General features: G+C 43.8%; 1 long non-coding RNA gene across 1 annotated transcript in view; it reads left to right on the top strand.

Moving 5' to 3' along the window:
- The window catches only part of LOC146829843 (uncharacterized), a 270714-nt gene extending 258025 nt beyond the window's left edge, over window positions 1–12689 (top strand). Inside the window, exon 4 of the long non-coding RNA XR_014962301.1 lies at window positions 6639–12689. This is a non-coding gene — a long non-coding RNA (uncharacterized LOC146829843). The remainder of the gene's footprint in view (window positions 1–6638) is intronic.
- The last annotated feature ends 540 nt before the right edge of the window (window positions 12690–13229 follow it).

Below are 13229 nucleotides of genomic sequence, written 5' to 3' on the forward strand. Positions count from 1 at the left end.
ATTCTCAGTGAACGCAGAGCCCGAGGGCAGATCCTTTGAAAAATTAGCATAGATGTTAGTAATTTTGCTAGCAAAGTATCTCGCAATATCGTTACATGCTTCAACAGAGTCATTCTGGGTATTACTCTCACTAGATACTACCGAAATCTCCTTAAAGATTTTAAAGAGCTCCTTTGAGGAGTTCTCAGCCTCTCCAATGCGGGTCTTATAATACCGTGCTTTAGAGGAACGAATAAGTTTGTAATATCCTGCTTGCGCTATTTTATATTGAGATTTGGCTTTGGGGCAGAAGTTAATGCGCCATTCTCGTTCCAGTTTTTTACAGGCGGATTTTGCCACCTGAAGTTCCGAAGTAAACCACGGGGAAGGTTTTCTAGTTTGCCTGGTGATTCGTGAACTGCGGATAGGAGCAGTCTTATCTAGGGCAGTTATGACATGGTTCTTTAGGCATGAATAGGCAGCCTCACAGTCTGACCCTCCAGGAGGTTCAGCCGCAGCAAGAATGTCGATGAAAGTATCTATGTTGAAATTTTTCCACTTACGACATTGGTAAAGCTGCGTACTATCACTCCTAGTTTCAGGCTCGGACAGCCAAATTCGTAAGGGAATGACAAGATGGTCCGACCAAGGCACGGGTATTGGAGGAAGCGTTTCTACTCCATTCCAATTACCAAATATGGGGTCGATCAGATGACCTTGTTTGTGGGTAGGCTCTTGGTTCTTAAGAGTGAGCTGCAGGGAGAGTAATTCATCTTTTATATAGGAGGCGTCCTTATCTTGGACATCATCAAAATGAATGTTCATGTCGCCCAGAACCAGGAGTTTGGATTTCCTCAGGGCGAGATGTGCTGTCGCCTCTACTAGACTAGCTGTAAAATCAAATAGTCTACCTGGGGGTCGATATATAAGAATACCTGAAAGGGAATGTTGAGGTCCCAGTGAAATACTAAATGAAGCAGCTTCGCAGTGGTCAATAGTTAGGGGGAGTAGGGAGCACTCCAGTGGGGCCTTAACAGCAATAGCTATTCCACCACCCCTACCTTCCTGCCTGTCGAGCCTGGCGAGAGAGTATCTTGGAGGCAACGCCTCTATGATGTCTGGGTCAGAAAATTCGCCAAGCCAGGTCTCAGTTAGCAGCAGTATATCCAATGCCTCATCCTCAAGTAGGTTGTAGATCTGATTGCAGTGCTTACTGAGAGATCTACAGTTAAGCAGAGCGGCTTTTATCAATTTTTTTGGAGGGACTATTGTGGAGCCCATTTCAGGAGTAAAAGGGCACATGGAGCAGTTATGTAGTGATAAAGCCTGCATAGAGTGTAAGCATGGTAGAGGTGTAGTAGGGCGGAGATTCAACAAAGTATGTTGATCATACTGTATGTGGAGGCCAGGGTGTCTGGCCCCGCGCCCCGTCCGGCCGCGGACGGGCGCAGACGGGCTAGACTTTGGCTCGACTTCGGCGCGCTTCCGGCGCGCCCGCTGCACGCGTCCGCTGCGCGGTCGCTGGCCCACACACATTAATAGGCAGTAGGGGCAACTAGAGCGCTAACCTGGCCGCTCGAGCCGGAAGTGCTGGCTCCTCCTCACCCTCCGCATCAATCGCCCATAATGGACGCGGCGGACCGGGGCGGGAGTTAACAGTGAGGTGAGTATCAGGAAACAGGTATTACAAATAAAACACACAATGATTTTTAAAATGTAGCGACTTGTACAATTTTAAAATATCACGCTGTGAAGCAGCGTTAGCCTTTGAACTCACAGCTCCAAGATGACACAGCGCAAGCGGATAGAGCCTGCCACTGCCACCGGCAAGACTCTACTCCACCACTCGTGGAAAAATTGGTGGATCAGAGGACAATGGTCTATAGAAGCCCAAGTGTGCAAAAAGGTCCAAGGAGGGGTGGATTCCAGTGGACAAAGTCAAAAAAGGTAACCTCCTGGCCAGAGCTTTTCCCCTGTCAGCCATCTTGAGAATATACAGTATTGCAGGGGAAGAAATTGAACCAAAAATAAGCTTTTAACCCGGTTAATAAAATGTTGCACCACCTGGGGTAACAGGCACCCACAGTTGGAAAATACCGTTTTAAAGAGCGGGCTCCTAATGGGAAATTAAACTCTTAGTGTCCGAAGCTGGTAACACTCTTCAGTTTCCTGCACTTACTTTGACTCGATGGTGATGCATCTTTCTTGCTCTTTCTTTCTGGTGTCTGTGAAACGAGTCTTGCCTGCACTTGCAGAAGTGATGATTCCAGCTTTGCTGACAAGGGGTCTACGTGTGCAATCACTGACATGTTTTGAATGTTAGCCTTCTTGTCCATGATAGCCCGGATCTGGTCTACCATGAAGTTCACCATTTTGGCGGATAGCGTTGGATTCTCCTCAGATCAGGAATGGAGAAGGTAGGCGGGTTGGACTGCCTGCCTCACTCGCGGGACAGACAGGTGGTTGATGTGAATCTGCAGGCATTTGAGGCGGGAGGAATTCCACGGAAAGTGTCAGATGAATACATCTGCATATGTGGTCACTCACGAAATTGGCAGGGACTCAGCTCTTCCCCCAATTTATCCTGTTACCCTGAGCTCTCTGCAAAGTCGGAGATGGTCAACATACGTTCTGGCAGAGATTGGATGAGATTCCCCACCAACAGTTGGGACTGGAGAATGGCAGTCACTAGAGGTTAAAAGGTCAGGAGGAAGAGAAGGGGTGACAACGGGCAGTCTTGTCACATCTCCCCTTGGACTAGAAAGGAGTCCAAGTGGAACTCCCTGCAGTTGACCTGTTGGACGGGAAGTCATAGTGCTGCTGTGCAGTCCTTCTCAGAATTTAGGGAAAGGGCAAGGGTCACTTGGTGAAGGTCCCTTGTGGAGCACAGAGCATGGGCCAAAATGCAGAGATGGTTGCACAATGTGAGCCCAGGAACAAACCCCACCTGAGTGATCTTGATGACCCTGTTAAGACGAGAGATGTGTCTATAGCTGCCACAGAGAAGGGGATCTTTTTCTGGGTTGGGGAGGATGACGATCAGGGCCATGTTCGAGATGAGGCCAGGGGATCCTGTCTGTTCCACCTCCTGGAAGGCCTCATGAAGGGAGTCCACCATTTCCTCCTTTTGTCAATTTATAAATATCTGCCGGGAAGCCACCCTCCCCACGGACCCTGTGGCTCATGAGGTTACTGATTGCCTGAGAGAGTGACCATCAGTTCGGAGACCAAGAAGGAGCCTAAGCAGAATTGCATGCCAACTGGCAAGAGGAAGGTGTGCTCCCGGTCCCAAAGGGTGGGAAAGGCGCCAGTGCTCGATGAGGACATGGTCCGTTGGCATGTTTACCATGATGGTCCGGCCCACATTGTTGCCCATGTCAAGTGGTTAGGGCCAGGTTCCCGTCCCCTTCCACAATCCAGTGGGTAGCATCTATTTTCATTTGGAGCTGGAGGAAGAACTGATGTTTGGGCCCCATTGGCACATATACAGATCCTATGCAAAGCATCTTACCACAGAGACAAAGTTGAATAAAGGAGACCTACCCTCTGCATTGATCCATGACTTGAGCAACATAAAGGGCTGGGATTTCCATAGGACGATTGCCACTCTGCATTTTCAAGGCTACGCAGTCATGCCACAGCTTCTCCACCTCCTCTGGTGACAGGTGGGTCTCCTGGAGTAGGGCCACATCCACACACTTGGACTGGAGGTATGCTGGTATTTTCTTGTGTCTAGTGATGTGTGTGAGGCCAGGCACATTCAAGGAGAGGTATGTTGGGGTACGGGATGACCCATCATGGCCACAGGTAGTATGGGATGGGTATAAGAAAGAGGGAGGGGGCAAGGAAGGAAGAGAGGAGAAGAGGAAAAGAGGCAAAACACAGAGGAGGGCAGGGAACAGGGAGGAGAGAAGAAGAGAAGACGAGTCCAAGAGGGGGCAGGTGAAGAGAAAAAGAGAGAGAGGAAGAAGAAAAGAAAATGGAAAAAAGTTTGGAAAAGTGTGGACCCCGTGCAAGGAGGGACCAAGGGGGGAGGGATGGGGGATGGATAGGAGGTTTGGAAGGCTAGAATCCTAACCCTGTGGTTGGCAAGGGGATGAATGGGAAAGAATAGGATCAAAGGTGTACCAGCGGGGAGACATTTGACTGGTGACTTGATGGGGACCTAGAACTTTAAGCCTTACATCGTAGGTCCAAATCTAGACGCATGTGTGGCATGTTAGGCCCTGAGCTACAGGGAATATAGAGCAAGGACTGGTGGGGGACACAGTGTAAATAGAGGGGGCACTTGGAGGTTACAAGTGGGCACAGTTCACCTGTTTAAGCGTGAGTGGGGGCCCAAAGTGGGGAGGTTTGACCTAGGCCTATAGGAAAACACAGCCATTTTTACATGTACAAGGGTTTCTTCTCAAAGTTGCCTTTACTCTCACACAATGACTTTTTCCCACACATTTACAACCATGGCAATGCATATTAGTTTCAAGGAAATTATATTTGCTTACAAACCAACTTTGTATTAACACCATCATGATGCCTTGACATATCACATTCAAGGTTAATACATACATTGTGCAAATGTGATTATTTGTTTAAAACGTATTGCAACAGAGCTATCTATAACACATAATCAATTGCAGCCTGAACAAGATCTTTGCCCAAGTCAAGAATGCCTTTTGTTATAAATAAACATCTGATTCCGGGTGTTGGCAGAGTAATACTTTTCTATCATTGGTGAGGTCCCTACATGCTAATGCTTCACCTTAAACACTTAGGCTAGAGGATGCATAGTAGATGTATGCAAGAAATCTATATTGTTTGATTTATTTGCATATATACATTGTTTTAACACGATGGTGGAACTTTTCATTTTGTTCACTGTTCTAATACTTCTCGTAAATTTAATTTGCTTCTGTTTATTAACAATTGCAACACATATATTTTATTGGGGAATCACGCTAGCTCAATAAATATTGAAAACACTCCTCTGTGAAATTCCTGTATATTTCTCTGAGAGAAAGAAAGCACAAGTGACTTAGCAAAGGTTCAAAATCTGTTATCACAATTCCTGGGGATCAGGGTGGTCATGTTCAGTGGTTGCCAGAACCATTTGCTACCTGCCTAGGGTTAGGGGGCTTATGGTGGCAGGGTGAGCTAGCTGGCCCATTTGATGACATATCCTGAGGGGGTGAATGCTATGCTGTCCACAAACATGCAGATCCTACCATAGAGTGGAAACTATACAACATGGTGACATCAACGTTGGTTGGGTTCTTATTTTAGGGTTCAACTGAGTAGTAAATCTTGCCTTCTCAGAGACCCCTACTTACCTCCTAACTGGAGACATTCATGGTGGTAGGGAACGCCCTCGTCAGCTGAATAGGTAACTGTATTGGATGTAGGCTGTTCAACCTCAAACTCTTAAAAGGATCTAATTCCCACTCTGTTACCCTTTATGCAATTCATTTATAATTATGTCTGACAACAAAAATCCTCATGGATTAAACATTGCTGAGAAATGCAGACACATGGTTCCTCTGAAACTATTACAACATGATCTCACACCTATGGCTGAAGATGGGACCTTTGTGGTTGAGGCACATAAAGCATTTAGGACAGAGGTATTCCATTCTTAGGTTACATTCCTAGCTGCAGACAACATAACCCAACTATTTCACACCTACACTGAGAATGAAATATCAGACAATTGTACTCCACATGAAGAGATATATATACCTGTAACATACCTAGAACATATAAATTAGTTTAAAGGTATCCTCCCACACACCACAGCAAACATTAGACTCGGTCCTCCCAGCAATGAGGGAGCAACATGACCTGTCTTAGCCGGCTACACACTGCATCCTAATGTTTATAATTAACCAGCAGCAGAGGTGTGAACACTATACAGAGATTTAGTAATGATATAGAATACACAGTTCGCTATGCAAACATTAACACTTAACACTGCACAAGCTGCACAACAGCAAATGTCTACTCTGGACATCAGTTCGAAAACGCTAAATAGATAAAGTTCCTATCAGACGGGAGAAGGGTCCGTTCTGGATTGCACAAAAACAAATCAGCTTGACGCAGTGTTTCCCCATATGGGCCTGCTATAAAAACAAATAATTTTAACTATTTGCTTGTTGATGGGGATGGTTTCCCCTGTGGAAAACTGTACAATGCATGGCACCCCTTCCCTGGCTGCTTTGGCTGAAGTGGTAAAAAAGATCCAGAATGAGTATGGGGCATGGGTATGAAACTGAAACAATTTTGCCTCACTATCCGCATTATTTTAAGCAACATAAAGGGGGAAGCAGCAGCGTTGGCTACATGCCAGCATATGTGATATTTGGCTCCTGCGCAGCAAAAGCTGAAAGAAGAAAGCTATGCTACACTAGGTAGAGATAATTTGGCATCCTAAACTGGTAAACCACAATTGAAGAGCATTTCTGAAAAGGATAACTCTAAGCCAGCACCCGACTCTTCAACCAAGTGGTGGGACAAACTACAAAAAAACTAAAGACAAAATTATATCATAGAGTGGGTCTCCTCAACAGGAAGCCACTGAAAAACATTATCATTTTACAAACCGTGATAATATTAGACCACCTGACAAGTATCAGGATATTGATGCACGTTCATCTTGTTCCTTTCAGGAGTCATCCGATAAATGGTTGGAGAGAGGTGGATGGTCAGAGAGCAGATTGAAAGATCACGTGAAAATGAAGAAGGACTTACGACACTTGTTGATTACATAATTAAACAAGAAGATAAAGCAACGTCTTCCAAGCCTCATTTCAAAAATAATAATGTAGCTGTGCTTAAGGTCAGGCGTGCCCTGGATAATGAGGACTCTGCTTCTGAGCAGAGAATGGACATTGACAATGCTGGACAGCACAGCAGAATTCATAATAGTTCACCAGAACCTATAAACTAGAGCAAGAGAGGCAAATATAAAGAGATTTTCAAACAATATTAATATTCCAAGTGTTCTGATAGATAACATAAGTACGATGCAGGAGGTCTTTGTTCTTTTTTTAAATTCTTTCCTTCTATATTCCTTTCTTGCCTAAAAACATGAACATTTCTGTACAGCCAACATGTTTCGCCCACACTTCGGACTTCTTCAGGGCTGTAAACATGACTAACATGACTATCAACATATTTGACAATACACATAAGAATAACATAAAGACATGGAAACAATTTCATCACAGTCTCAAACATCTATGCACATGTATTCTCAATGGTTGTTACAGAGAAAGGATATATAATATTTAAAATATCCATGAGGAATAACAGACAAAACTATTGACACATTTAACAATACATATAAAGGTATTTGCTCCCCCACCTAGGGGACAAAATAATTTGAATGGGGATGTACCAGAATTTGCACTTAACTATGTCGTAATCACAGCTGTATGATGCTCTGAATATAAAACAAATAAAAAATACATATAAAGGTGTAAAATACTCGCATAGAAAGTCCTCTCTATACATTCTCAAAGCTACATTGAGAGGCACTCATGACAATTATACAAATCCTTTCAAAATATTTGTGTACATCATTAGTGCATTTGATGCATATGTGGTGCGAATACTGACGTTCTGTTCAGAGGGAAATGCTCACACAGCATAATCCCATATGTCTCTATAAAAACAGTACATTATGACCAGAGTCTATGTATGATGAATAAGCAGACGATAATGTAAGCCATCATAAACTCCAAGGGTTTGTCGAAACATAATAAGAAATGATCAAGCCTCTTGAGTCATACGATGCCAAAGTTGTACCATCCGAAAATGGATTAGAGTGAACATGTCAGAGAATATCTCTAGTTCACACCCAAATGACAAGTGTGTAAGGATCAAGAGAGATAACGATTCAACAAAAACCAAAGTCATTCTTTAATTCTAAAACTGTAACACAGTGTGGTGGGGCTGACTAGTTTCCGTAAATGATAGGCTTCTTCTGTCTTGTAGTGGTCCACATTAGACTGATCCAAATCTAGAAATGTTTCATATTTGTTCATCATGACACACTGAGATTCCAAGTATAAAGTGTGATCACACATAAAATTAAAGAAAGACATCCTAATGTATCAGTATATTTCAACAATCTTGCAGAAAGTGCACAAATAAAGATGCCCCATATCAATATACTGGAACATGCATCAACGTAGGCTTTTGTGATTCCTTAATTGGGATTATTAAGGAATCGCAATTAAGGAATTGCAAAAAGCCTATGCATGTCGGAATCGCTATAAAAATAGCGATCCCTACACATTCCATAATTGCGACTCGGAAATTGCGGGTCGCAATTAAGGAATGCCGTCCCAATCATTCCTATGGGCCTCCAGGCCCATAGGATTGACTTGGAGATTGCATGAGCAAATTGCGAGTACCAGTAGGTACTCGCAAATTGCTCATGCAATTTCAAGGGTGCACGGGTATCAAAATGACACCCTATTGCACCCTTGAAATTGATCTGTGCACATATGTTGCACACACACATGCCATAAGGGCATGTGTGTGCGCAACATGAAACTTTGAAAAATGCACAAAAGTGCATTTTTCAAAGTTTTTGCAAATTACCATGAAGTTGAACTTCATGGTAATTTGCTCCCCCTATTAGCGAAATCGCTAATTTTCTTACTTTAATGCATTGCACTTAAGGAATCTCAATTTGGGATTCCTTAAATGCAATCGCAATTTAAGTAATCGCAATTTAGAGATTCCTTCAATTGCGATTTTTGCATTTGGGTTGATGCATCCCAAATGCAAAAATACCAGTCGCAAAGGGGCAGATTCTGAGAATCTGTCCGTTTGCGACCGGTTTTTCCTTTGATGCATGTGCCTGATAGTGGCAACTAATGCATGCCACAAAACACAATCCACTAAGAAAAAGGTGGGGGGTGTCCTAGCCGTCACATTCAAATGCTGCTAAACCAATTTAACAGACTAAAGGCCATCAATTCAATTGATATTGGCTTGAAAACATTTATTTGCTACTCCATTCTGTACACTTTACTCCACATTTAATCATGGGTCAGGTAAGTGCAGATACATTTTCAGTCAAGAGCAAATTAGAGTAAATTATACATATCAAGGCAACAAATAAAACAAAGACATACAGACTTTGTGATGAAGTAATGTGATGTAACAAATAATACATGAAGCGTGATACATAACAACAATTATCTGAACATTATATCACCAGCCTTATTTCAGAAATGGAGCAGCTGTGAGGACAACCTTTAGCATCCACATTGTGTAACAAATTCAAGAAGCTGCTATCCACGGGGAAAAAGACATGAGGCCTTGTAGTGAGACAAGTCAAATAACATTTCTACTGGGGGGAACCTACTTAAAAGCTAAAGTCCCCGCATTGTGTAATGCAGATGTGTTTCGATTCCCAAGGAGAGAGAAACTGGGCATTAGATGACCTTCACAGCCGATTGCAAAGAGACTCAATGCGGTCCGTTTCTGTGTGAAGTTTAAAGGAAGTAACTCTTATTACCGCTTTGTGAAATTTGCAGCGGAGCAGCTGTGTTTAAGCTATATGTTCAGATATTGATCCCACTGAGAGCTGAAAGGAAGCATCAAAGAAAACATATCATGGCGAAAGTCGTCAAACCAAAGTACAACTAGGTTTACATTTAACCGACAGCAAGCATTCTCATACCTTCCATAAAAGCACCGCCCGTCTGGCGCAAATCGTGCCTTCCATATTTTAACTTGCCTCTTCTTTCCTGCAATGTGCAAATTAATTTTTCTATTCAATCAGATAAACCAGTCCACGCTCTGCTTCACTCTACCACCTTTCTGGGAGGCAGGTGTCCCACAAACCACATAGGGAATCGAAACACGTCGGCATCACCAATTGCATATAAATAACATTTATACACTAATGCCGAAATGCATTTGACTGCTGAGAGAAAGAAAAAGACACACAATTGATGGACTGAATGCAGAACAAATGAAAACATTCACCCCCAGTCAAGAGATCTGTGTTAAATCCATCATTCGTTTGCTCATCATGCCACCCCAGTTTAGACCTGGCCATATGCAAATCAGTCTTGATCCTGTCCCTCGTGGGAACAGTCCAGCCCGAACTGCCAAGCCAGGTCCTCCTTGGACCAGAAAGAAGCATCCTAGGACCAGTTTCGGTGTTTCACCCCTTGTGAGTCACAATAGAGTGAGTCCTGCAGCACAGTGAGCCCAGGACCCACATATGAGCATAACTGGTGCACTTAGGGTTAGAAAGCAAAAGACACACAATTGATGGACGGAATGCAGAACAAATCAAAATATTCAGCCCCAGTAAACAGATGTGGTTTAAATCCATCATTCATTTGCTCACTATGCCACCCCAGTTTAGACCATGCCATATGCAAACCAGTCTTGACCCTGTGCCTTGTGGGAACAGTTCAGCCCGAACTGCCAAGCCTTGTCCTCCCTGGACCAGAACAAGCATCCGAGGTGTGGTTTTGGGGTTTCCCCCTTCATCAGCCAAGATAGTTTGAATCCAGTGTCACAGTGAGCCTGGGACCCACGTCTGGGCATACCCAGCATGCTTAGGGTGAGAAAGCAAAAGACACACAATTGATGGACTGAATGCAAAACAAATCAAAACATTCACCCCTAGTCAAGACATCTGGGTCAAATCTTTCTTTTTTGCCTACCATGCCACCCCCAGACTAGACCTCGCCAAATGCGAATCAGTCTTTACCCTGTGCCTCATGGGAACAGTCCAGCCCAAACTGCCAAGCCAGGTCCTCCTGGACCAGAAACAAGCATCCTAGAACCGGTTTTCGGGTTTCACCCCTCATCAGCCAGGATATCTTTAATCCAGTGGTACAGTGAGCCCGGGATCCACGTCTGGGCATACCTGGTGCACTTATGGCAAGAAAGCAAAAGACACACAATTGATGGACAGAATGCAGAACAAATCAAAACATTCAGCCCCAGTCAAGAGATCTGGGTTAAATCCATCATTGTTTTGCTCACCTTGCCACCCCCTGTTTAGACCTGGATATATACAAATTAGTCTTGACTCTGTACCTCATGGGAACAGTCCAGCCTGACTTGCCAAGCCAGGTCCTCCCTGGACCATAAACAAGCATCCAAGTGGTGAGAGAGCAATTCTAGCTCAAGGTAAATGATTAATTGGAGTGACCCTGATACCGACCTTAGAGGCTGTCACCAGATCAAGCGTTCCAAAAGCTAAAGCTTTACATCCAACAGATGTAGATTTCAGATTTGATTCTATACTACAAATCTGCAAAACAAGCAAGACTATCCTCTGCCTAATTACATAATGCTCTAGAACACTATGATTACATCCTGCCTCTTATAGTTCTAGCCATCCTGCAGTAGGGACAAAACATCAATACTCATCAGGGTGCACAATTGTGAAAGGGTGCATGCATGATGGAGAATTCCTTCCTTAGAAAACCTAAACATAGTCACTTAGTCACTTAAGGTAGAGGTGTGATCTAACGGCCAGAGCAGCTGACTACGGAGCATGGGACTCACGGTTCAATCTCTAGTGCTAGCGCAGTACAGCAGCCTGTGACTCTGGGCAATAGCTTACTTAATCTCCCCAACGGCCCCCAGGACCTTGAGACCCCAGGGGTGTTTAGTTTGCGCTTTACCAATACAAGATACAGATACATACATATTGATGACTTCACAGTACAGCTGGCAGAAATAAAGGCTCTAATCCTGGCACTAGAAAATATGGATACCCACACTTATAGTGTGTTGGAATGGGTGATTACAATGTCAATAAATCCCATGATATGTGCACACCCGACAATGAAAATACCAGTGAAGGCAATATCAATGTATGCCATAAACTGTGCAAGCAGGACCATGATATGTGCACACCCGACAATGACAATACCAGTGAAGGCAATATCAATGTATGCCATAAACTGTGCGAGCAGGACCATGCCAATACCTGTCAATATAACATCAATGTAATACATAACCTGTACCCGCACAATGGCGCTAACACCTTCAATATCAAGAACAATGTATGGCACAATTAATGCACAAATGATGATACTGTTGCTAATAGAAACAGTGTTGATGTGCGTTATGACTTAAAAAAACGTAACTGTTCCAATAACAGCAAGAACAATGTCAATGTATGCTATGACAACTGTATACACAATATTAAGGATGTCGATAGAAATGATAACAGTGACTGCCATATTAGTTTTTGGAGTGCCAATGAACTCATATCATTGCTGTCTGATTCATCCAAGGGAACCTCCACATCAACCCTGAGTGAGATATATGTGGTTACACAGGTCCTGTGACACACACACACGCCTCTCAAATACCTCAAAGCTAGATGTCACATAGATAGTAATACTCAACCAATCAGGACAGAAAATAACATGCACACCACGTGTAGTGATCACTTGCTCCTCATGCCGGGCATCTAGATACACACACAGGCCCACATTAGCTCTCCCTGAGGTTGAAAGCCACCTGTGTCTTTATGAGATGCCTGCACTTGTTTATTTACAACATTCTTTATGGAATATATAAAATTGTTTTATTGTACCTCATGAACTGTATATAACAGCTGTCAAAACTTTGTACATCAAGAGACTTTGATCAGGCTCACTCTGTTGAGGCTCTCCCGGCCGCAGCATTTAATTAAACCAACGTGTTCTTGTTTTGCCAAACCCTCTTGTCTTTTCATTCATTTAAGGTACATTCATATCTGACTGACATTTTGGTGAGGCAGATAGGAGATAATGGTTGATCGAGCCCGACTGGTGTCGCAGGAAGAACCCCGGCCCAAATGGATCCATCTGCACGAAAAGATCTGTGAGCAGGTTAATGTGACTGCTCTACCCCATGCAGCTCCATCACCCAGTGCTGCCCCTTGAACCCCTGAGCTCTTGTTTGTAGGGTGTTCAAGGCCCTCTTCTACCCTCATGCACCTGCCTGCACCTCATTCCTGGTGGTCTAGTGGGAGAACACTGTTCTACCCCTATTTCCAATTCCTCTTTCTCATATTTTTTATGTTTTATTGCTTTTATTTCTTAACCTTTCCCTTCCTTCTCTGCCTCTCTGCTTCATCTTGCTCTCTTCCTTCTCTTTATTGTTTTCTTTGTGCTCGCTGTTTTCCCTGAGCTTTTCCCCATTGCTGCCGCCCATGTGGCCCCTCCCCCTCAGCGTCTCTACCCCGCCTCCCAGCTGACCCACTCATCCCTACCTAA

Source organism: Triturus cristatus, chromosome 5_2, assembly GCF_964204655.1.
Source record: "Triturus cristatus chromosome 5_2, aTriCri1.1, whole genome shotgun sequence".
NCBI classification, from domain to species: domain Eukaryota; kingdom Metazoa; phylum Chordata; class Amphibia; order Caudata; family Salamandridae; genus Triturus; species Triturus cristatus.